The sequence below is a fragment of the Oryctolagus cuniculus genome, chromosome 13, assembly GCF_964237555.1.
Source record: "Oryctolagus cuniculus chromosome 13, mOryCun1.1, whole genome shotgun sequence".
Classification (NCBI taxonomy): Eukaryota; Metazoa; Chordata; class Mammalia; order Lagomorpha; family Leporidae; genus Oryctolagus; species Oryctolagus cuniculus.
In genome coordinates this window covers 74489813-74513765 of record NC_091444.1, presented here as the reverse complement: position 1 = coordinate 74513765, position 23953 = coordinate 74489813, and positions in this window count along the sequence as shown.

The window sequence follows — 23953 nt, the reverse complement described above, 5'->3', positions numbered from 1 at the left end:
TATCATATCATATTGCAGATGGAAAAATTGAGGCTTAGAGTCTGCTTTGCTTCTCCTAACCTATAAAAGTGGCTGGAAATGGATTAAAACTCAGATATTGGTTTGAAATCATTGTGAGCTTAAATACTCTGTTAAAAAGGTGTTTTGTTTGGCTCAGCTTTTAGGATGCCCACTTACCACACCAGAGTGCCTGCTCTTTTTCTCATTTGGCTTCCTGCTAATGCACACCCTGGGAGGCAGCAGTGATGGCTCAAGTACTTGAGTTCCTGCCTCCCATGAAGGAGACCTGAAAAGAGTTAATGCCTTCTGCCTTTGCCTGGACCCAGCCCTAGTTGTAGTGGGAATTTGGGGAGTGAGCCAAGCAGATGGAAGCTCTCTCTCTCTCTTTCTCTCCACCTTCAAAATAAATAAAAAATTACACACACACACATATACATTCTGATAAAATGTTCCCTGCTTCTAATTAGGTATCTTAACAAGGAGCACATGCAAACTGAAAAGTACTTAGCTGATACTTTGGATTTTTGGTGGATCATTTTCACAGTCATTTCTGATATTTCATCCTTATGGAAGAAAGCTTAGGGAGTGTGTCTTCTTGGAAATAAAAATAATTTTGGTCATAAACTGATATGCAGGATAGCAAAAGGAAAGTCAAACATCCAGTATGGTGGGAAAGTTCAAATACATTTACCAGTGTCCCTTCCATCAGGAGAGTCCGTATGACTAAGTTCCAGACAATCAAACATTAGAGGGAATTCTATGTGCCTCTTCCAGTTCAGATCCCGCCGAACTGCCCAGATGTCATTATCCATGATAAGATCTGATGATACTGAAGGAGATTTGCATCAAGAATCAGTTATGATTTCTGATCGGGGTAAAGGAAAAAATAGGGAAAGCGATAAGGAGGAACAGGCATTGATTAAAATAGCAGCAGTAGCAGCAGCAGTGCCAACAATCGCAGTAACTGGAGGAAGAAAAATGAAAATTTCTTAAACATTTGATCTGATAAACCTAACCCATTCAAAAATATTCTGTCCCGAAAGTTATTATATAACATGTTCCTCAATCATAAACTCGGGGAGATGGGGATTTCTTACTGTTGCTTGATAGATGAAATGATAGGACAAAGTTTTTAATAGTCATCTTTAAAGACAGAACTCATGTTGCATGCAAATGTCACATAGTACATTCAACACGAAAAATGTAAGCACGCATTCTTATCTTATAGATTGAGAATCCCACTGCTCTTGACTTCCTTTTTTTCAGCTTTGTGTTAATTAGAACAATTTACTACTTCACATAGCTAACTCTGCTTTGGGGGAGGGAGCAAACTTAAGATCTAATCTCTTAGCAAATTTCAAGTACACAATAAAATATCATGAAGTATACTCTCCATGATGTATGTTAGATCCTCAGAATTCACTCACCTTGGACCTGGGGGTTTGTGCCTGTTGACCCATATTTCCCCATTTCTTCCATTCCTCTGCCTGTGGCTGCCGCCCGTCTACTTCTGCTCCCTGCTTCTGTGAGTCAAACATGTAGACATGCTTGCGTACAGAAAATGTGCCATATATCATACTATCCTGATCCATCCATGGACACGTAAGTTTTTCCTTGCCTTGGCTATTATGGCTATTATTAAGTACTCTTTAAGGTACTTTTAGTTGTATACCTCAAAATGGAGCTGTTGGATCCTATGGCAAGTTTATTTTTTAGTTTTTGAGGGAATTCTGCTTTCTATGATGGCTGTACTAATTTCCATTCCCACCAACAGTGAATACGTGTTCTCTTTTCTGCACTTCCTCACCAATACTTGTTATCTCTCTTTTTGTTGATAATAGTCATATTAGCAGGTTTATCTGATTGAATTTTCAAGAAATTTCCATTTAGCTTCTTCCAGTTCTTGCTATTGTTGCTCTGTTGTTGCTGTTTTAATCTATTCTTGTTCGTCTTTATCACTTCCCCTATTTTTTCCCTTACTGCTTGTCAGAAATCATAACTGGTCCTTTATGTAGACCTGCTAATCATGATCATATCATAATATCTCACTCTACTTTTAATATACATTTCCTTGATAGTTAGGGTTGTTAAGCATTTTTCTGTATATCTGTTGGTTGTTCATATGTCTTGAGAAAAATGTCTTTTTGGGTCCTTCACTCACTCATAATAAGATTTTTTTTATTATTAAGCTATGAGTTTGGTATATAGTTTGCATACTAATCTTTTATCCAATTTTCATATTGCATTGTCTCTTCTTTCATAGGATGCCTTTTGATTTTGTTTCCTTTGCTGTGCAGATTTTTATTTTGAGGGAGTTCCACTTTTTAAAAAGAATTATTTATTTCTTAAAAGGCAGAATGACACAAACACAAGGACACGCACAGACACACACACACACAGAGAGAGAGAGAGAGAGAGAGACAGAGACAGAGACAGAGACATCTTCCATCTGCTGGCTAACTCTCTAAATACACATATCAGCCAGGGCTGGGCCAGACTGAAGCCAAGAGCCGGGAATCCCGTTGGGGTATCTCACATAGGTGGCAAGAACTCAAGTATTTGAGGCATCATCTGCTGCTTCCCCATCATCTGCACATTAGCAGGGAGCTGAACTGAGTTGCCTGAAATAGAACCGGCACTCTGATAGGAGGTGAAGGAGTCCCAGGCAGCGGTTTAACGTGCAGCACCACAACACCCACCTAGAAAGGTCCACGTTTCAACATGTGCTTTGGTTGCCAGTGCTTGTCATATCCAAAGAGCCACAGTGATGACCAATGTCAAGCAGAGTTTCCCCTATATTTTCTTCTAGGAATTTCACAGATTTTACATTTACATCTTTAGACTATTTTGACAATCATTTTACGAGGTGTAGGGTAATGGTTCCATTTTTAATTTTTTTACATGTGGATATCCAGTTCACTCAGCACCCTCTTCCTGTTGTGTGTTCCTGAGGCCTTGTCAAAGATTAGGTAAAGATTTATACATCACTTTATTCCTGGCATCTCTATTCTCTTTCATTGGTGTATGTCTGTGTGTTTTAATGCCTATGCCACACAGTTTTGATTACTATGCCTTTATAATATAGATAGCCCGTCTTATGATGATTTAGCTTACATCTAGTAAAATTCTACTTGGATTCAGTAAAAAACATATTTTAAATACTGGATTTTGATCTTTTCCTAGGTTAGTGATATGTAGCAAGTTATTCTCCAGAGAGGCTGTGCGGAGGCAGTGAGTGGCAGTTCCCAGTCAAAGAAGTGATCATATTTTTTTTTTTACAGTGTACTGTGTTGCCAGAGTTTCTTGGATGTGTGTTTTGTGTTTTCTCACCTTGCCATGTCTCCAAAATGTCCATCTGTGCATGTACATAAATTTCTCTATATGTTTGTATTTTAATTAATTTTGAAAGATAAAACCAAATTTGCAACTCCCATTCCGACCATATGCAGCAAACGCTAGCACCAGAGAACAGTCCTTTTATTTCTCATTTTCACATTCTGCCAAAAACCCCTAAGTCTTCTCTTGGAATGAAGATGTTCTTATTCATCTTTTGGCTCTGAAATGAGTATGCTTTATTTTTAAAAAATATTCCTGGAGTGCTGATTTTCTTTAAGAATTTAAGAGATTTGTAATTTAACCAGGTTTATCTTCAGGGTGTTGATTCAGAAGCAGATCAGTGGGGACTCAAACCACCGCTCAGATAGGGGATGCTGGTGTCCAAAAGTGGTTTTACCTGCAGGCCTCAATGCTGGCCCCTCCCTGGATAGTTTTCTGGGAATGTTTGTCTCTAGCCTTGTTAGTACCCTTGCTGTCAATGCTTGGCAAAAGGCATACTTCTGAAGAGTAGTGCAATGAGAGTAAATGTCATTGAGTACTTCTGGCTTTGATTTAAATGCATTCATTCAAACTATTTATGGAAGACAAAAAATATGAAATGGATTTCACTAGACATTGCATTGTCATTTTAATAAAATCTGTGGGTACTATGTCATTGCCCTCAAGTGAGCTACTATCAGGAAGGGAAACTTCCCTATCCCTGGAGGGAACTCCAGAGGGCCTTCAGAGCTATATAAAAAAGAGTTCAAGAGATTTGGAAAAATGAGAGTTCATATCCACTAGGGCAGGTGGTTGGTAAATATGGAAATAAGTGTTTGATAAGACACACTCTGAGGATGTTCTCAACAAAATATACGCAGGTGAGAGGGGACTCTGAACATACTGCATGCTATCTCCACTGTACTGCACACACTTGAGAAAACATCTCTCTGAAGTTTCTTGCTTGTTAAACACTAACCTCCTCCACGTAGCCTGAAACTGTGGAACATTTCGTTCTATACCAGCAAAGGAAAACACAGCCAGGGAAATATGTAACATTACAGAATTTTTATAATGCCTATTTACACAATATAGAGTTATTATCTGTCATTCATAATATCAACACATATTACAGAATGCTGGTGAGTGCTGTATGTACCACATGCACTTCTTTTTTTAAAAATTATTTTTATTTTATTTGAGTGGCACACATACACACACACACACACACAGTGCGCATCCACTGGTTCACTTCCCAGATTGCAAGGAATGGCTCAGGTAGGCTCAGGGCAGAGAGGAGAGTTAGGAATTCAATCTAGATCTTCCTTGTGAGTGGCTGGAACCCAATTCCTTGGGCCTTCACCACGGCCTCCTGGGGGCTACTTTGGCAGGAAGCTGGAATCAGGAGCTGGAGCCAGGCACTACGATGTGGGATATGAACATCTTAATGTCAAGGCTCTTTATCAGAGCACGGCGGGGTTACTAACTGATAGACTTCCAGGAACAGTTACCATTTCAGAACCACATGAATGCAAAGCCGGCTTTGTAAGTTTGTACAAAAATGCGAGGTAGATAAAAATACAGCTGCCTCTGACTCTCCTAATCATTTAATAACAGTGCGTAGTAAATTTTCAGGGTGGAACTTGATCCTTGCAAATTGTTCACAAAAGGCCAATTGTCTCCCTGGGGATTTGGGCCACTGTTTTAACAAGTTGGAGTCAATGAACACTCCTTGCACCTTGCCACGGAGCTCTAATCCCACTCCACAAGTGAAAGCAGACACAGTTCAATAATTTGTATCAAAAAGGGACAATATAATGGGCCTGCCTACAGGTCTTCTTTCTGTGGCTTGCTGCACTGCCGAAAGAATGGGGAGTTTCCTAGAAGAAAATAGGTGGGGAAGAAAGAAGAGAAGGCCCCACACTGCCAAGAAGTGTTGCAATGCATTTGATGACAGCACAAAGGAAAATAAAACACAAGGCATGCAGAGAAGGAAACCTAAACGGTCTCGAATTTCCACCAGGGGGTTCAGGGCAGGGAATGAACAGCAAAGGATCACAGTGGGATGATGCACACCATGCAATCGACCTTTCATTTCAGTCTTACACTTGTTTAAGGTGTCTGCTATAGAGTATTCTGTATTCTGTATTCATTGTGGAGTTAAAGGATATTATAACTTGAGGAGGCATTGGAGAGCTCCTGGTGATGAGCAGGCAGTCAGGCCTGTGCACATGCGGTCGATCCCCGTCTGTCTTTGTACATGGGTCATTTGGACACTCTCCAGGAACATTCTGGAAATGCAGGCAACTTGAGCACTTCTCCCAGGTCTTCTGCAGCTTCACAGATCCCATGCCTGTGTCTCGCCTACTGCCAGTGATATCAGAGATGACCCCCTAAAATCTACATGAAAAATGTGGCCCTTCAAAGTTCCCCGGAAATGCCATCTGGGTGTCACATACGCTACCGGAATTTGGGGTGCCATCCGATATCACCATACACTTATTAATAAATCTCCAATATTAATAAGCCCAAGAGGGTTCTTGCCTAATATTTCAAGAAGAATTCTAAATACCGGCACAGATAAATGAGGCAGCATGGTACATTTTAAGCCTTTATTTAGTGAGAAAGATGCATAGAAGAGTGCGAGCTTTTTTTTATTAACTTTTATTTAATGAATATAAATTTCCAAAGTACAGCTTATGGATTACAATGGCTTTCCCCCTCCCACCTGCAACCCTCTCATTTCCCGCTCCTTCTCCCCTTCCATTCACATCAAGATTCATTTTCAATTCTCTTTATATACAGATCAGTTTAGTATATATTAAGTAAAGATTTCAATAGTTTGCACCCCCATAGAAACACAAAGTGAAAAATACTGTTTGAGCACTAGTTATAGCATTAAATCACAATGTACAGCACATTAAGGACAGAGATCCTACATGAGGAGTAAGTGCATAGTGACTCCTGTTGTTGACTTAACAAATTGACACTCTTGTTAATGGCATCAGTAATCACCCTAGGCTCTTGTCATGAATTGCCAAGGCTATGGAAGCCTTTTGAGTTCACCAACTCTGATCATATTTAGACAAGGTCATAGTCAAAGTGGAAGTTCTCTCCTCCCTTCAGAGAAAGGTATTTCCTTCTTTGATGACCTGTTCTTTCCACTGGGATCTCACTCATGGAGATCTTTCATTTAGGTCATTTTTTTTTTTTTTTTTTTTTTTTGCCAGAGTATCTTGGCTTTCTATGCCTGAAATACTCTCATGGGCTTTTCAGCCAGATCCGAATGCCTTAAGGGCTGATTCTGAGGCCAGAGTACTTTTAGGACATCTGCCATTCTATGAGTCTGCTGTGTATCCCGCTTCCCATGTTGGGAAGATGCAGGAGACCTCGAATAGCTAAAGCAATCTTGTACAACAAAAACAAAGCCGGAGGCATCACAATACCAGATCTCAGGACATACTACAGGGAAGTTGTAATCAAAACAGCATGGTACTGGTACAGAAACAGATGGATAGACCAATGGAACAGAATAGAAACACCAGAAATCAACCCAAACATCTACAGCCAACTTATATTTGATCAAGGATCTAAAACCAATTCCTGGAGCAAGGACAGTCTATTCAATGAATGGTGCTGAGAAAACTGGATTTCCACGTGCAGAAGCATGAAGCAAGACCACTACCTTACAAAAATCCACTCAACATGGATTAAAGACCTAAATCTACAACCTGACACCATCAAATTATTAGAGAACATTGGAGAAACCCTGCAAGATATTGGCACTGGCAAAGACTTCCTGGAAAAGACCCTGGAGGCTCAGTCTCTCACCAGGTTGCCAAGGTTACCGAGTTTGTGTACTCCGTGAGTTCTCTCACCCACCCTCAGATTTTCACAGCCTCAGTTCGTTAGCTCCACACTTTCACTAGGTTCTAACCTCCTGTTATTTCTCTCCACCAGAGTCAGGTTTTTCTGCTTGGCTGATGGCAGGCGCCGCTTTACATATGTCCAAAATGGTGCCTGCTCTTTGTCTTGCTCGGCTTTGTAAGGTGAGTGGAGAGAGAGGCTCGTGTCCATGCTGGTTCCCCTTATTTATTCATTTTTTTCTCTCCTCCAGTCAGCCTGGTGAACTTTCCCCAGTGGGGTTTCAAGCCTTGTTCTCTCTAGGCTCTTTCTGCCTTTCCTCACCAATGTCTTGGGTTACCGAGGTTTTTGTCTCACCTCCCCTTCCAGCGCTGGTGCGCAGACTCCGCAGCTGGGCTTCCGTGCCGTGGGCGTCCTTTCTCTCCCCGTAGGTCCTCCGTGTCACATCCACTAGATCCGGAAGAGTTTCCTCTGCAACTTTTCCCCAAGCCTTTTCCTGAGACTACAGTAACTCCATTTTTATAAACTATCTTTTCCCGGACTATCAGTGCGCATCCTCACTATTCCACCATCTTGGCTCTGCCCCCGAGTGAGAGCTTTATCTAAGAGAGAGAGGGGAGTAAATCTGGGTTCATACCGAGCACCAGGAACCAGCCACGTGGAGGAGCATCTAGACTAGGAAGCCTAGGGTGGGTGGCCCAAAAGCCACACGCCTTGGGGGTGCAGGGCTATAGCAAGCCCCCTCCTGGCAAGAGGCCAGAGAAGCAGAAAAGGGCTGGGACACACCATGTCCCAGGCTTTTATCCCATTTCCAAAGGGGAGTGGCTAATTAACCTGATTGGCTGGTGGGCACCCAGGTGTGGCCAGGTAGGGTGTGAGGTCACACAGGGGCATGGTGAAGGTATCAGGTAGGCCATGAGGTCACATAGGGGTGTGGCAAAGGCGTGGTCTTCCAGCTCATAAACCTAATCGATTGTAACTTGTATGCCTGCCTACTTCGTTAGCACACTACATAGATGGAGAGAGTCTCTGTGAGACATTTTTCTTCTCTCCCACTCCTTCCCCAAAGATCCTCTTAGAAATCAAGGCACAACCCTCCCCTTTCCCACTCCCTCTCCCCTTCCATTCACATCAAGATTCATTTTCGATTCTCTTTATATACAGAAGATCAGTTTAGCATAAATTAAGTAAAGATTTCAACAGTTTGCTGGTGGGAGGGACGTTATGGGGGGGAAGCCATTGTAATCCATAAGCTGTACTTTGGAAATTTATATTCATTAAATAAAAGTTAAAAAAAAAGAAATCAAGGCACAAGTGACCTCATTGTGTCCTCTTGGGAAACCTTATATCTACTTTTCTTGGGTTGAGATTAAGTAACTCCTCACAGGTATTTTAATTGTAGTAGCAAAAAGCTAACCAATATAGACAGTTTTCTTCTTCAAGCCAGTCTCTGCTGTTTCAGATCTCTGAGACATCTTTTATCTCTGGCTTCTGGAACTTCTTTGGAAGGAATCAATTGACTAGATGGTAATCATTCATCTCCCTTTTAATTACATCTCTAGGGGCCAGTGCTGTGGTGTAGAGGGTAAAGCTGTCACCTGCAGTGCCAGCATCCCATATGGGTGCTGCTTCGAGTCCTGGCTACTCCTTTTCTGATCCAGCTTTCTGCTATGACCTGGGAAAGCAGTAGAAGATGGCCCAAGTCCTTGGTCCCCTGCACGCATGTGAGAGACCCAGAAGAAGCTCCTGGATCCTGCCTTCGGATATGTGCAGTTCCGGCCGTTGTGGCCAATTGGGAAGTGAACTAGAGGGTAGAAGACCTTTCTCTGCCTCTCCTTCTCTCTCTGTATAACTCTGACTTTCAAATATATAAATGAATCTTTAAAAAAATAATTACACCTCAAATCCTCTCACTTACCCCTTGAAACAACTTAATATTGGGAATGATACCCCATTATATTCACAGATCCTGCCACAGTCAAGGTGACATCCTACAATCATTTTTTTAAAGATATATTTATTTATTGGAAAGCAGTATGCCTGAGAGAGAGAGAGAGAGAGAGAGAGAGAGAGATCGTCCATCTGTTGATTCACTTCCTGTTGGGGTATAGGAACAAGAGAAAGAGGAGGCAGATCATGAACTCAACAGTCAGAAAAGTTTCGTTCGGAGACAAACTCCAGAGGAACTGACTACTGGAAAGGGAAGAGAGTGTGTGCTCATGCAGACGAACGCTTTACATAGTCAGAGTTACTTCCTCTTATTAGGCAGCTCTGGGTAGATGGACACTGCTTGAGGTTAAGCTGGTTTGTGGAGGCTCTGGGGCTTTTGTGCATGGTTATACTACTTGCTGCCTAAGATGGCAGTGCAGCTGTAAGACGGCAATACTCTTGCTCATGACCTATCACTTCCCAAATGACCCCAACAGTCAGCCAGGAGCCAGGAACTCCATTTGGGTCTCCCACTTGGGTGGCAAGGACCCAAGCACTTTATCATATTCTGCTGCCTTCTCACGTGCATTAGCAGTGAGCTAGATCAGCAGTGGAGCAGCCAGGACTTGAACTGTCACTCTGATATGAGATGGTGGATCACACTGGGTAGCTTGCTACACTACAACATCAGTGCCAGAGGCATAAATCTTGGAGGCCATCTTAGAATTTTGCTTACCGCCACCTTGCTTGGAAGACGCATATATTTTTTTAAAGATTTATTTATTTATTTGAAAGGCAGAATTACAGAGAGGCAGAGAGAGAGAGAGTTTTCCATCTGCTGGTTCACTTCCCAGATGGCCACAAAGATCGGAGCTGTGCCAATCTGAAGCCAGGAGCCAGGAACTTCTTCTGGGTCTCTCATGTGGATGCAGGGGCCCAAAGACTTGGGCCATCTTCTACTGCTTTCCCAGGCCATACCAGAGAGCTGGATTGGAAGTGGAGTGGCCAGGACTTGAACCAGCGCCAGTATGGGATGCCGCACTGTAGGCAGATGCTTAACCTACATGCCATAGTGCTGGCCCCCACACATAAATTTTGAGTTGATTCTTTTCTTGTTATGCAGCTTCCCCAATTTAGCATAGGACTACAGTGAGAAGAGAGAGTTTCCTTGCCTTAAGGGATATCTGTTCTTGAGAATAGATTATAGATTATATTTATATTTAACCAAATGCTTGGTACAAACTCTAAAAAGGGAAAAAGGAACAAGGCCTTACTTGAATCCAGGCACTGAAAAGGGTAAAATGGTTTTGGATATGGATCTTGTCTTATTCCACTTGGGTGCTGTATTGGGCTAAAATGTCATTACATTTTACCTTTATTTGCTTATTTTCAGTTGCACAGTAAGCAAATGAGAACATTGTCAGATGTCAACCTGGTCCCACATTTGGAGGTCAATCTTTTGACATTATGCAAAGTTCATGACCGACTCTCAGCAAATTTCCCAGTAGAAACCTTCTGAACTCATGAAGCTCATTCTTGAGAAATGTAAATGTTTTGTCAAATAGTTTTGGATTGTGTCACGGTTGTCAATGGCTCATGAAATTCATCCAGCATGGCTATTTTATAACATTCGCTACTTCACCTGTTTCTGACTAACATGATTTGGGATAGTGTCACAGAGAGACCTGATACTTCTTAAAGCTGGGAAAACAATACCTTCTCTTAGAATTGAGTGTATGAATATATGAGGGGCTCTTTGCTTTTCCTCTGGGAGATAAAGCTTTATCTCACATTATGCCATTGCAGATACAGACTTCATTGTATCCTGAAAGAAATTACAGTTGTATCATGCTTCTAAACTATACGGTATAAAAAGATATCAATCAATTGTCTATTTGGATACTCAATTTATTTAGCATCCCATGCCTAAATATTGCAAAATATCTTTGTATATAGATCTATAGCTGCATCTGTCACCGACCTCAGATGTCTTACGAGAAAAGCTCGGGTTGCAGTTTGGATGCAATGAGCAGCTTCTTTAGGGCCAAGAAAGTTTCAAGGAGAAATAATGGCTCCTAACGCTCACATGTGGTCTCCTAAACATATTTTTTCCTTTATCAGCGAAGTACATGATCACTGCCAACAAAAGTGCTCTTCGATGCCAAGGCAAGTTCAGCAAATGTAGCTTCTCTGTTCATTCTTTCCTTCGTGATTACACTGGTGGTGAAATATATGAAGGAAACCTCTATTAATTCTCCAACCTAATGCAGTCAGTTACCTACTTCCGAGATTAATAGGTTTCCTTCTTTCAATGAGAAAGAACTTTGATTTTGTGACTGCGTGTGGTTTACCCAGCAACAAAATAAATTATCAACAAAAATTCCCTGTCCTATGGAAAAGATGTGTTTATCTGTGTTAACTAGAATGGTGGCCTTGACAATAATAACTAAAATCTGGACCAATGTCTACACATTTGTCTCCAGACAGGCATAGCTAGGAAACATTTCACTGTTATCATTGTTCACTCAGATTTAGAAAGGTGTCTAAATTTCCCTCTAATATCTTTGAAGGGTGAAAGAAGAATATTTTTCAAAATATTATATTTATCTATGTCTTTGAGTTAATACCTATTTTTATCATTGTAAAAGCGATGAATGCTCAAGATAAAATTTTCAAGTAGTAAGATGCAAAACAAAAATTATGTTCCATACCAAACATGGACCTCTATCCCATGACCTGTGGCAGCCCTGGTTAATACATTTTGTGTTCTCTTGCAGAAATAGAGGTCTCTCTGTCTCTCTGTCACACACACGTGCACACACATACAGAAAATACACCCACATAAATAGGATCATATACTAACTCAATACTCATCAGGTAAATTATCCCTATTTATAATATTTTTGAATGACTCATCAACATTAAATATTTCAAACTATAGGGACTTCTCAGTTTCATTCTATGTTGGTATAGAACATATTCATTCAGTAAAAAGGATTAGAAATATATAAGAATATATACGTTAAGTTGATATAATCCAAAGCACATTCTAAATTTTTAGAAGTAAATCATTTACACAGTTTATCCTTCAACATTCAGCCTTGTTCTCTTGTTTACAAATATTGTTAACATTAATTTCAGCTTTCCAAAATCTCTGAATGACGCATTATTTTGTTGCTCCATTTGCTTATGGATTTTCAACTGATTTTTAATGAAATGTAAACAACTTAGAGATGATTCATTTACAAAAATTTCAATCTAATGGTAGTCCACTTAGGTTGATGTATAAAATGATTCTTAAGAGACCCAAAAGGTTTAGAGTCCTGTGGTGATGATAGTAATAAAGGTTTTACTGTGATGCTAAACTCTGTGTGTGTGAGTGCACAACCATCATCAGCTTCATCAAAAAAGAATTATTGTATGAGTTTTTGTGAACTTAAAAAATCTTTAAAAATATGGCTCATATCCTATTAATGATATTTTTAATTTAGTAAGGACATAATTTTCTTAATGTATTAAGGACATTATGTTTATTAATATACTATACTTCAACAAAATTTGTATTCATATTATATTAAGAACAATTAACTTGAGTTTTAGTTTTCAAATTTTCAATTTCATTTACAATAGCATGAAAATAATATGAAATATTTTGCCATAAACAAAAACCTTTTATCTCTATGGATTGAACAAAAAAAGAACTGATTTCAGAAATAACACTTTTCTTGGAATATCTGATGACATCGATATAAACTTTTATGATTTAATTAACTTTTTGTTTGTTGGGGTTTTTTGGCAAAGAGACAAAATTATTGTTAGTTATCACTTTGCATGTATCTAAGAAAACTTGGAACTCAAAATGAACACAATTAATTTATAAGCACAGTTATTTGATTTAAATGAAAAGTCAGGGGACATATACACATACTTTCTGCAAGAATTTTTTTTAAAGATTTGTTCATTTATTTTGAAAGTCAGAATTACAGAGAGGGAGAGGGAGGGGGAGGGGTGGGGGAGGGGGGAGGGAGAGGACATGAACCCATGTCCATATAGGATGCTGGCATCGCAGGAGGGGGCTTAACTTGCTGTACCACAATTCAGCCCTTAAGCCTCCATCTTAGTTTTTATTTTATTTTATTTTTTATTTATTTGAGAGGTAGAGTTACAGACAGTGAGAGGGAGAGACAGAGAGGCCTTCCTTCCGTTGGTTCACTCCCCAAATGGCTGCTCCGGCCGGCACTGTGCCAATCCAAAGCCAGGAACCAGGTGCTTCTCCTGGTCTCCCATGCGGGTGCAGGGGCCCAAACACTTGGGCCATCCTCCACCTCTGCCCTCCTGGCCCACAGCAGAGAGCTGGCCTGGAAGAGGAGCAACCGGGACTAGAACCGGTGCCCATATGGGATGCCGGCGCCACAGGCGGAGGATTAACCATGTGAACCACAGTGCTGGCCCCAAGCCTCTGTCTTTTTTGTTTGTTTGTTTGTTTTTGACAGGCAGAGTGGACAGTGAGAGAGAGAGACAGAGAGAAAGGTCTTCCTTTGCCGTTGGTTCACCCTCCAATGGCAGCTGTGGCCGGCGCACCGCGCTGATCCGATGGATGGCAGGAGCCAGGTGCTTCTCCTGGTCTCCCATGGGGTGCAGGGCCCAAGCACTTGGGCCATCCTCCACTGCACTCCCTGGCCACAGCAGAGAACCGGCCTGGAAGAGGGGCAACCGGGACAGAATCTGGCGCCCCGACCGGGACTAGAACCCGGTTGCCGGTGCTGCAAGGCGGAGGATTGGCCTAGTGAGCTGCGGCACCGGCCCCAAGCCTCTGTCTTAAGCACAGTCTTCTCCAAGTAACTATCAACTTTTGAGTAACTGTTGATGGTTCTTCACCAACTATTGTCTTCTGTATTTCATACAGGCATATTATAGTAATATTCTGTCATTCACAGATGATGGTGAATACATTGAACATTTTGTGATAGTTACATATTTATCAATTTTTTTTGAAAAATGAAATCCATTCATTATGTTTCATGAAATATGCCCTTTGTTTTGTGAGTCTGTTACTGCCCAAGGTATTTATTGTGAAATATATAAGAAAACCATAAAGTGAAAAAATATTAATAGATCAATATGTCCTACTACTTGAGATTATGATAGTAGTTGGAAATATAAAACAGAGGTCAAACTAATCTATTATGATTTACTTTATTTTTATTTTTAAAAATTTATGTAAAGAGAATAGATTTCATGTATTTCATACATACCGTATTTAAAGACAAAATTATAAAGACAGAGAGAGTGATCTTTTATCCGCTGCTTCATTCCCCAAATGGCCACAATAGCTGGGTCTAGGCTAGGCTGAAGTCAGAAGCTGGAACTCCATCTGGATCTCCCGTGTGGGTGGCAGGCTATCTTCCATTGCTTTCTCAGGTGTATTAACAGGGAGCTGGATCAGAAGCTGAGTAGCGGACCTGAACCAATACTCCTGTATCAGATGCCAGGATTGCAAGCAGTAGCTTAACCCATCCAAATACATAACAATAGAAACAAAAGCATATGAGACAAATACTAAATCATTCAAGATGCTAGGACTGCAGTCATGCTTGGGATTGTCCCTGGAAAATTGAAGTATATGGTCACTATACCTATAACAGGCACCTGTAGGTATTAGTTGACCTTCTTATTATGTTTTTTTAATCTTCTTTTTCTACCAGGAGCTTAAATTTCTCTCCAGAAAATATTCTTTCACACTAATTTCATGTGGTTTACCTGGTGATCCCTATTGAAGGATGTCAAGCACAAGTGCATGATCTAGAAAATGATCCCTCAGAATCATAGCCCTCATCACTAGAATGAATGGTTCAAACACAAGAATGTGACTAATGTCAGGTCAGTCAATACACTGTGATGGGGAAGTGGTTGTCTGAAACTACCAGAAAGGAAGCATTTCCTACTTCTGGGCATGCAGGTGCTGAAGAACAGGGAGACTTAGCATTTCTGGTGCTTTTATTTGTAACTCAGGGGAAAGAGGCTGTCCAAGAAGAAAGCCAAAGCAGAGAAAAGTCAAGTCTGAGAGATGGAGAAATAAAGGTGAAGCTGATGATGTAGTTGAGTCTCTAAAGCTGCCAGTTGCTGAAAACTGTTTTATTTTTGCATTATCACAGTTACACACGTCAATAAATTACACCTCTCTCACTTCAAAGCTTCTCTGAATAGAAATTGAAGCATTTGACACCAAGTCAACAGAATCTAGTCTGATACTAAGCTAAAGATGGCTCTTTTGACATCATTCCTATAAAACACATCAGGTCATTTAGTTTGTATTTATGGGAAAACTACTCCTTTGTTCTCCTAGGCATGAGAAGATGGGAAGGGAAGACTCTGAGGAGGAGTCAATGAAAAACACAGTAAATTCAATTATTGGATTGTACTGGGTATGTGATAAAACTTACTTTCATTATGGTGTTTTTTTTTGTTCTGAAGTAGTGGTTTAATAACACAGTAGAATTTTAGGTGGGCAGTGTGGTGAAGTTGGTTTAAGCCACCACTTGGGACTCCCTCATGCCATATTGGAGTGCCAGTTCGAGTCCTGACTGCTCCGCCTCCTATTTAGCTTCCTTCTAAAGCAGCCAGGGAGGCAGTGGATAATGAACCAAATGCCTGAATCCCTGCCACCAACATGGGAGACCTGGATGGAGTTCTGGGTTCCTGGCTTGAGCCTGACTCAACTCCACCTGTTGGTACCATTTGGGGAATGAACCAGGGGATGGAAAATATCTGTTTCTACCACTCTGCCTTTCAAGTAGTTGAAAAGATAAAGTAAACAAGTATTTAATAATATAATGTAGTGTCATTTGTTTTGACTGAGAGTGGGTTATTTTGGAAATATGAATTAAAGAAAAGTAAACATATAAAAGCTATCCTTAAGATGAAAAGGAATACAATCAATAATAATCAAAAGAAAAGGAAGAGTTACCAGTGATTTTTCTATCAGGATGTGCCTGGGTTAATACAAGTGGTAAAACAGTTGTAAGCAGTTGTCTTTTTCTGCATAGACAGGTGGTTAAGCAGTGGGTTTGTTTTCCTGAGACTAGTCTTTTAGGGTAGGGAAAATAAAAGTCATAAGACAGCTTCCTTATTGATGAAGAGTATCCCTTCTCATTTAGACTTAGAGAAAGTAAATTGTAACAGTGACAGATACTATAAAAACTATTTCAGTTCTGTAATATTTAAAATAAGTAAATTTTGAAACAACATAATTACTAGATGAAATGAAACTGATATATTTTATTATCCTCCTAAACCAAAATACTAAAGCTCATTTGTTGGAAGGAAAATTAATGACACTGCAAATGTGTATAGTACAATACTAAAGAATTAGCTCATATGTTGGATTCTCATGAAACATGCTAGGATACTTTAAAAAGTTTGGAAAAATGGAATTAAAAGATACTTTAATTTTTGTACTGAAGCTTGAAATCCGTGCATAGTTTTTCCATGATCTATATTTTCCACGTACTTTTTGAAGATTCTTCATATGGAGGGACTGAAATTTTTTCCCCAAATCAATGTATCTTTTGATTCCATTTTCCACAAACTTTTTGAAATATTGTCATTTGTATCAATATGTTGAGTTTATCTCTGAATGGTAAGATTATGGATGATTTTTGCTTTCCGAATTACACATTTTATCATTTGTTTTTGCAATAATAAAAAGTAAACATAGGGGCCAGCGCCGTGGCTCACTTTGTTAATCCTCCACCTGTGGCGCCGGCACCCCATATGGGCGCTGGTTCTAGTCCCGGTTGCTCTTCTTCCAGTCCAGCTCTCTGCTGTGGGCCTGGAGGGCAGTGGAGGATGGCCCAAGTGCTTGGGCCCCTGCACCCTCATGGGAGACCAGGAAGAAGCACCTGGCTCCTGGATTCAGATTGGCACAGTGCCGGCCTTAGCAGCCCTTTGGGGAGTGAACGAACAGAAGGAAGACCTTTCTCTGTCTCTCTGTCTATAACTCTACCTGTCAAATAAAAAAAAAAGTAAACATAAAGATTATCTTAAGAAATTCTCTTTTTAAATGTCTCAAGGAAGACTGTTTTATTATCTTCTTCAGAGTTTATTCCAAATGCCTTATGATATTTCTAATCTGGTAGGAAGAAGGCAACAATAAATTTAGAATATCTTTAAATGCAAAATGAAGTGAGAAATCAAGAGCACAATGTAGATTAATCAAACTAAAAATGGCGACTATTTGACTTATCTATCCCTTGGATACTCAAAGGGTGGTTTAGGGATCAGCTGCGCTAAATTCACCTGTTAAAAATGCTGAAATTCTGGCTCCACCTCAGACCTACCAAATTAGAATTTGCATTTTAACAAGATCCTGCAAATGATTGGGAAACATTACCTTTGCGACCACTGGTGTAGAACTTTGGGTTGTGGGAATTTTAATTGGTTGGTTATATGCTGCCTGTGGGGTTACATTGTTGGGGCCAACTTTGTAAATTAGAACCATTTCCTTCTTCGGTATGCATTACTGAAGATTTTTTAAAAAGAATGTGAGTGGTCATTTCTTGACTCCTTTCTATGTTAATAATTTAATGTTTATAATTTCAGATGTATGACTTGAATCTATATTGGAGAAGAAGCTAGCTTGCCACTTATAGTCTTCATTCCCACAGGTCTTTTTCTCTTTTCAGTTTGATTATTGCTAACAGAGAGCTTCATAGAAGACAAAATAAAGTGATAGAACTGATTCCAATGTGAGCTTGCTTCCAAGCTACTGTACTGCCTAATCTCCCAGGCTGAGATTCCCGCCTTGCTGTCTCTGTGATTTTCTGACTACAGAAGCATGCCTTTGTTTTGTTTTGTTTTGTTTTCCTTTGTCTTTGCCCCCATCTTGAAAACAAGGTCAGGTTATATTGGCAGTTGGCATAATAGCTAATTACACCACTATTTGGCCAAGGATGTGGGTTAAAGAATAAATCAGGGTCTTGATGGTTCAGTTCAAGCCACTCTTGGTTATTAGACGTGTGTCACTGAGCAAAGTTCTGATCAAAGCCGCTGGGGAGGCAGCGAGGGGTCACGGAGCATGCCCAGGCCTAATTGCCGGGCTGCGTACTAAAGGAAGTTTGTAATAAAAGGCCATTAACTACTGGCCTTTCCGATCAGCGAAGCAAGAACGTGGAGAAATTATTTCTATCAACTGACAATTTGAAGGAAAAACCTCAATGGTAATGTTTTTCTCCCCTTCTCTGTAGCCCAAAAAGAAGAGAAAATCAACCAAAACAAAGCTAAAATAAATAAATAAGTAAATAAACCAACCAACCAAAACCAACCATGGGCCGTGAAACTGGTCTGCTCTTCAATGAGCGTAGAAATCCCAAAATTTATTTTTTGTAATTGTTAAAATATTCTTGGCTGAAAAATTTTGAATAACCCATTCAATTTCATTTACATATGAATTTGTGAATGAAAAATTCTTACATTTAAAATTTGTTTTAAGATGTACTTATAGAAGACGTTAATTCTGTAAATCAACTCACCCTGAGCCATTACCAAACATAGAAAACGTTTCCCAAACAGGTCGCCTCTGTTCTTTCTCATCAACATTATTATTTCCGTTGATCCACCCCCAAAAAACTATTGGGAGAAAAAGTAGCATATCTGTTTTTGACAACATTACATGCTTTGTCACAATGATTAACTATGAGTTCACTCAAAATGAGGGTTTTGAGCTCAATTCCATGTTGGTAGCTGTGCCAGGGCTGCCAAAGTGCAGCTTAAGCCATGTCAGCTCCTACAGCGGTCTAATTAAATGCTGGTTGTCACCTTGTCCTTTATTTTAAGTGAGAAATTGCTCAAGTTGTGGTTTACTCTAGGGTTGGCCTTGTTAAAGAAATCACCCGAATTCTGTTTGTTATTTTTTTCTCAGTGTTTATTAGTGCATTATAATGAGATTTGCACATGGATTAAAATGGTCAACTCTTTCTAAAAGCAAAACAATCGAAAGCCAGGTTTTGTTTTCAGTTTCAGGGCTATGTGTTCATGACCTCATGCTCTTCTGTGAACTCTTAAAAGGGTCCATGAAACACAGGTAAACAGTGTTTAGAAGGAAGGGTGACGAGGGTGTGGCACTGGTGGGATGAGTACCCACAAACATGTTTTCCTGCTTATCTGGCTCCATTTTGAGGACTTGGTTTCTAAAATAATCTATCACTTAAAAAACAGGTAATCAGGAGAGGGTGTTTGGTCTGACGTTTAAGATACCAGTTAAGTAATCCATGGTACATATTTGAGTATGTGGGCTGCCAAAGTGAGCGCAGCCCACAAACTGGATCTAATAATGGATTGCATGCTTCCCTTCAGCTCCCTGCTAATGCAGACCCTGGGAGGAAGCCTTGTAATGACTTAAGTGACTGTGTTTCTGTTGTTCATAGGGCTAACAGGCTTGAGTTCTTGGCACCCGATTTTGGTGCCAGTGAGGAGCTGTTATGGACATGCAGGGAGTGAACCAGTGAATGGGAGCATGTTCTCACTCTTTGTCTCTCTGCCTCATAAATAAATAGAATAAACAAAAATTTAAATAACAAATAATTAATTTATATTGATTTTTGAATCTTAGCATTTTGTCCCTTTCACTGCAATTCGTTGACATGGGCACAATTACTAGCATCTAACTAACACGAAAAATATTCTGTGTAAATGAACTCCTACTTTGAAACAATTTAATTTCACAGGAACAATTTAATCCAGGCCAATAAAGCAATACATCCATGCCCCAAAACTGAAAGTCTTTTCCAGGAGTGAAAACAGTGTGATAGAGGTACCTACATAGCCTGCTATGTAACTCAAAATGATTTTTAATTCCTTTATGAATTATTTTTTTATTTTGTTTTGAGCACTTGCATGGCAGCACATACTGATGAACGCACTGGAAGACTTGCTAATTTGGGAGTAAGGATGTATTCTCACCATGGCAGACGCTGTAGAAGATCAAGGACTTCCCATGTAAAGAATGTATTAATAGAATTAACACTAAGCATACATGTAAAGTGTAATGAGAATTGCTTCAAAGTTAGTTCTTATTAGAGACCCATCAAACTCCTCTTGCAAGAACTTCCTCTCCTGCCTTCCTTTTCATTCCCCAAGCTAATGTCTTCCGGATCTCTGTAGCTGGCTTGTCGGCACCCCCAGATGACTGCTCCTGAAGAGAGCAGTTACATCTTCCTTTGGGGACAAAGGTGAGGTCTCCCTGGGCACATGAGCTATGCAGGGGTGAGGAGCAAAGCTGTCTCTAAGTCAGGGAAGTCAGAGGTGCTCTGCCTTACAACTTGGCATGCAGAAATGGCTGGTGGTGCAGTCTATTTGTTTAACAGTTATATATGACTAACCAAGGCTTGTAGCTATGGACAACACTAAGGTACGTGAAAAATAAGGCAGATTTGAATAAACTTAAAATGAGAGTTTGGAAACCATTTTACAAAAAAAAAAAAAAAAGGAAAAGGGTGGTGTAGGAGTATAAAGTGATATCCTTGTTTCAATTGAGAACTAACTGGAGTTTAAATTTTCTTGGTTTCCAGATGGGGGAGGGGATATAACACTGATAGAGTAATTTTTCTTAAAAAAGTACTAAACATTTTGGTTATTCTGTGAAGAAAATTTCTCCTGGAAATATTTCTACATCACAGTTACAAACTTCATTCTGATTGTCTTTCTCTAATGTCAAAAAGCATCCAGCAAGGATGTGTAAAAGGATCCCAGACGAATGGTGTCTAAAGAGCTATGTGAGTTTAAATGGTTTTTCTCCTCTTTTTTGGAGAAGCAACACTATTCTTGTAATGCATAAACGAGAATTATATTTAGATTTTAGCATCTTAAGCTGGAAAAGAGAGTTTTGGATTCAATTAGCACTAAGCTGCTACAATTTAAATTCTACAAAGCACTGGTTTTTTAATTAAGAAATTTGTATTTATAATATATGCAAATTAGGTACTTGATTCATTATTTAGATCCAAATATTCAAGATGGGAGTATCTTAACCCCATACAAACCAACTTACTTGGATGGAATAGAACATATATTGGGGAACATTCTCAAAATCATTGCAAAAATGTGTTTGAAGTTCATTTCTACTGAGTATATCTTTTTAACTGTACCATGTCATTTCTGTTATTTTTTGGGAAGATGAGGAGGGTAGAAACAAAATGTTATAGTGAGAGAGTGATTGGAATAGGGAGCTACTGGAAATCCTGCCAGAGAAATTACTGTGGGAGATTTGTGAAATTACTGTGGCTGATTTCTAGACATGGATTGTTTAGCTAAAGTCGAATAACTTCAGAGAAATATCTGTGTTGTGTAGTGTTTACCTGAAACACCAAAAAAATTGGCAGTTCTCTCATCCCTCCCCTAATTTTCACCAAAGTAAACCTATGAGAGCTATCTTCTTCACTAGGGTTGCAGACTTCTGGTTTGCAATTCTGTGAGTTTTCAAAAAGCATATGTCATGTGATTCTTTGCGACTGAAAGGCAAACATATGCCTTTTAAAATTGATTTATCTAATGTCCAATACCTGATTTGGAGTATATCTGTCCTTCCACTGACTCTCCCTCAGATCACCCACCAGATACCCAAATCCTACATTAAATTCTCTTTTTAGGGGGGAGAGGAGAAAATTTTAAAAGTCTCATTTTTATTTAATTATTGATAAATTATAAATATTTATAGTTCTGGGTACAACATGATGTTATGATACATGTGTTCAGTTTGAAATAATTTAATCAAGACAATTAATACATCCACATTTTAATATTTATCATTTTTTTAAACTTCTCCACTCCCTCCATCCCCAGCCCCTATTAACCACCAACTCATGCTCTTCTTTTACCGTTACAATTGGTTTAGATTCTGTATAACATGAGAACATTGCCCTCTTTTTTTTTTAACTTTTATTTAATGAATATAAATTTCCAAAGTACAGCTTATGGATTACAATGGCTCCCCCCCCCATAACTTCCCTCCCACCCACAACCCTCCCCTTTCCTGCTCCCTCTCCCCTTCCATTCACATCAAGATTCATTTTCAATTCTCTTTATATACAGATCAGTTTAGTATATATTAGGTAAAGATTTCAACAGTTTGCACCCACATAGAAACACAAAGCGAACAATACTGTTTGAGTACAAGTTATAGCATTAAATCACGATGTACAGCACATTAAGGACAAAGATCCTACATGAGGAGTAAGTGCACAGTGACTCCTGTTGTTGACTTAACAAATTGACACTCTTGTTTATGGCATCAGTAATGAGGACAATGCCCTCTATTTTTCTGAGTTTTCTTTGTTTCATTTATCATAATGGATTCCATATAAGTTCATTCATATTGTCACAAATGTCAGCATGCTTCCCTTTTAAAACTGAATAATATCGCATTGAGTATATATACCACCTTTTCTTTATCATTTATCCATTGATGGATACTTAAGTTGATTCCTTAATTTGGCTTATGTGAATAATGTTGCAATGAAATGGGTGCAGATAACTTTACAATACACTGTTTTTAAGTTGTTATGACATATATCCAGAACTGGGATGTCTGGATCTGAATTCTTTCTAATTTACTCTTATCAAACATCCCATTGTTTGTCACTGTCTATGCAGTCCCTTGCTGCATTGAACGATACTGACAATATTGTCTTTGTTTGGGAGTGAAGAATTGGTGGTTTTCCTTACAAGACACACCTAGGAGGTGGTAGTGCTGGGTTTGTCCAGCCTGGGTTCACAGGCTCTTCCTAAAGCACACGTAAGCATTGATTTAATGGGAAACATAGACTTTTTCCAGAGACAAGAGTTACATTATAGGAAGAGGCCATAGAAGGAAAGAGGAGGATATATACAAATTTAAGGAAATCTTACTGCAAGATACACCAACAGCAACAACAAAAATCTGAAGAAGAAAGAGCAGAAGTAGAATAAGGAGAAAATGACACTGAGTAGCCAAACTATGACAGCCAAAGGTTGCAGGGAGAAAAAAATGTCTATCAGATTAACAACTGGGAGTTGTTTGGGAATTCTGGGAGAGAAGTAGGGGAAGAAGTCAACATCTATAGGGACTGAAGAATATGTAGAGGGCAAAGAGGTGGCATAGACCATTAACTGAAGGAAGAGAGAGACTGATGGGCTAGAAACAAAGAGGGTGGAAGCCAAGGCTTTTCTTTCTATGTTGTAAAGGAAGAGAAAACTTCAGCAGGTGCATGGATGATGGAAGAAGAGAAAGGAAAGAGCGAGGCTAAAGACAGAGAGTGGTGGTACAGAAAGGAGTGGGTATCTGAAGAGAGAGGAGGAAAATTATACTAGGACTCGTGTGGAAAGAGGAACCTTCTACAGAGAAAAACCAGCTCTTCACTGGGGGTATAAAGAGGCTATAATTCAGGAATAGATCATTTTGTCTGAGTGCAGATGGGGACTTGTGGGGGCCCGTCACTGTGGCGTAGTAGGCTAAGCCTCTGCTTGTGGTGCCGGCATCCCATATGGGTGCCAGTTCATATCCTGGCTGCTCCTCTTCCTGTCCAGCTCTCTGCTATGGGTTGGGAAAGCAGTGGAAGATGGCCAGGCCACTGCACTTGCATAGGAGACCCAGAGAAAGCTCCTGGCTCCTGGCTTCAGATTGGCCCAGCTCCAGCCATTGAGGCCATCTGGGAAGAGAACTGGTGGATGGATGGCAGACCTTTCTCTCTGTCTTCCTCTCTTTGTAACTCTACCTCTCAAATAAATACATTTTTTTTTTTTAAGAAAAGGACAAGTGGGAAGTTGTATGAATTTCTATCTGATGGTCCCCATTCTTTTTCTGACACTGAAA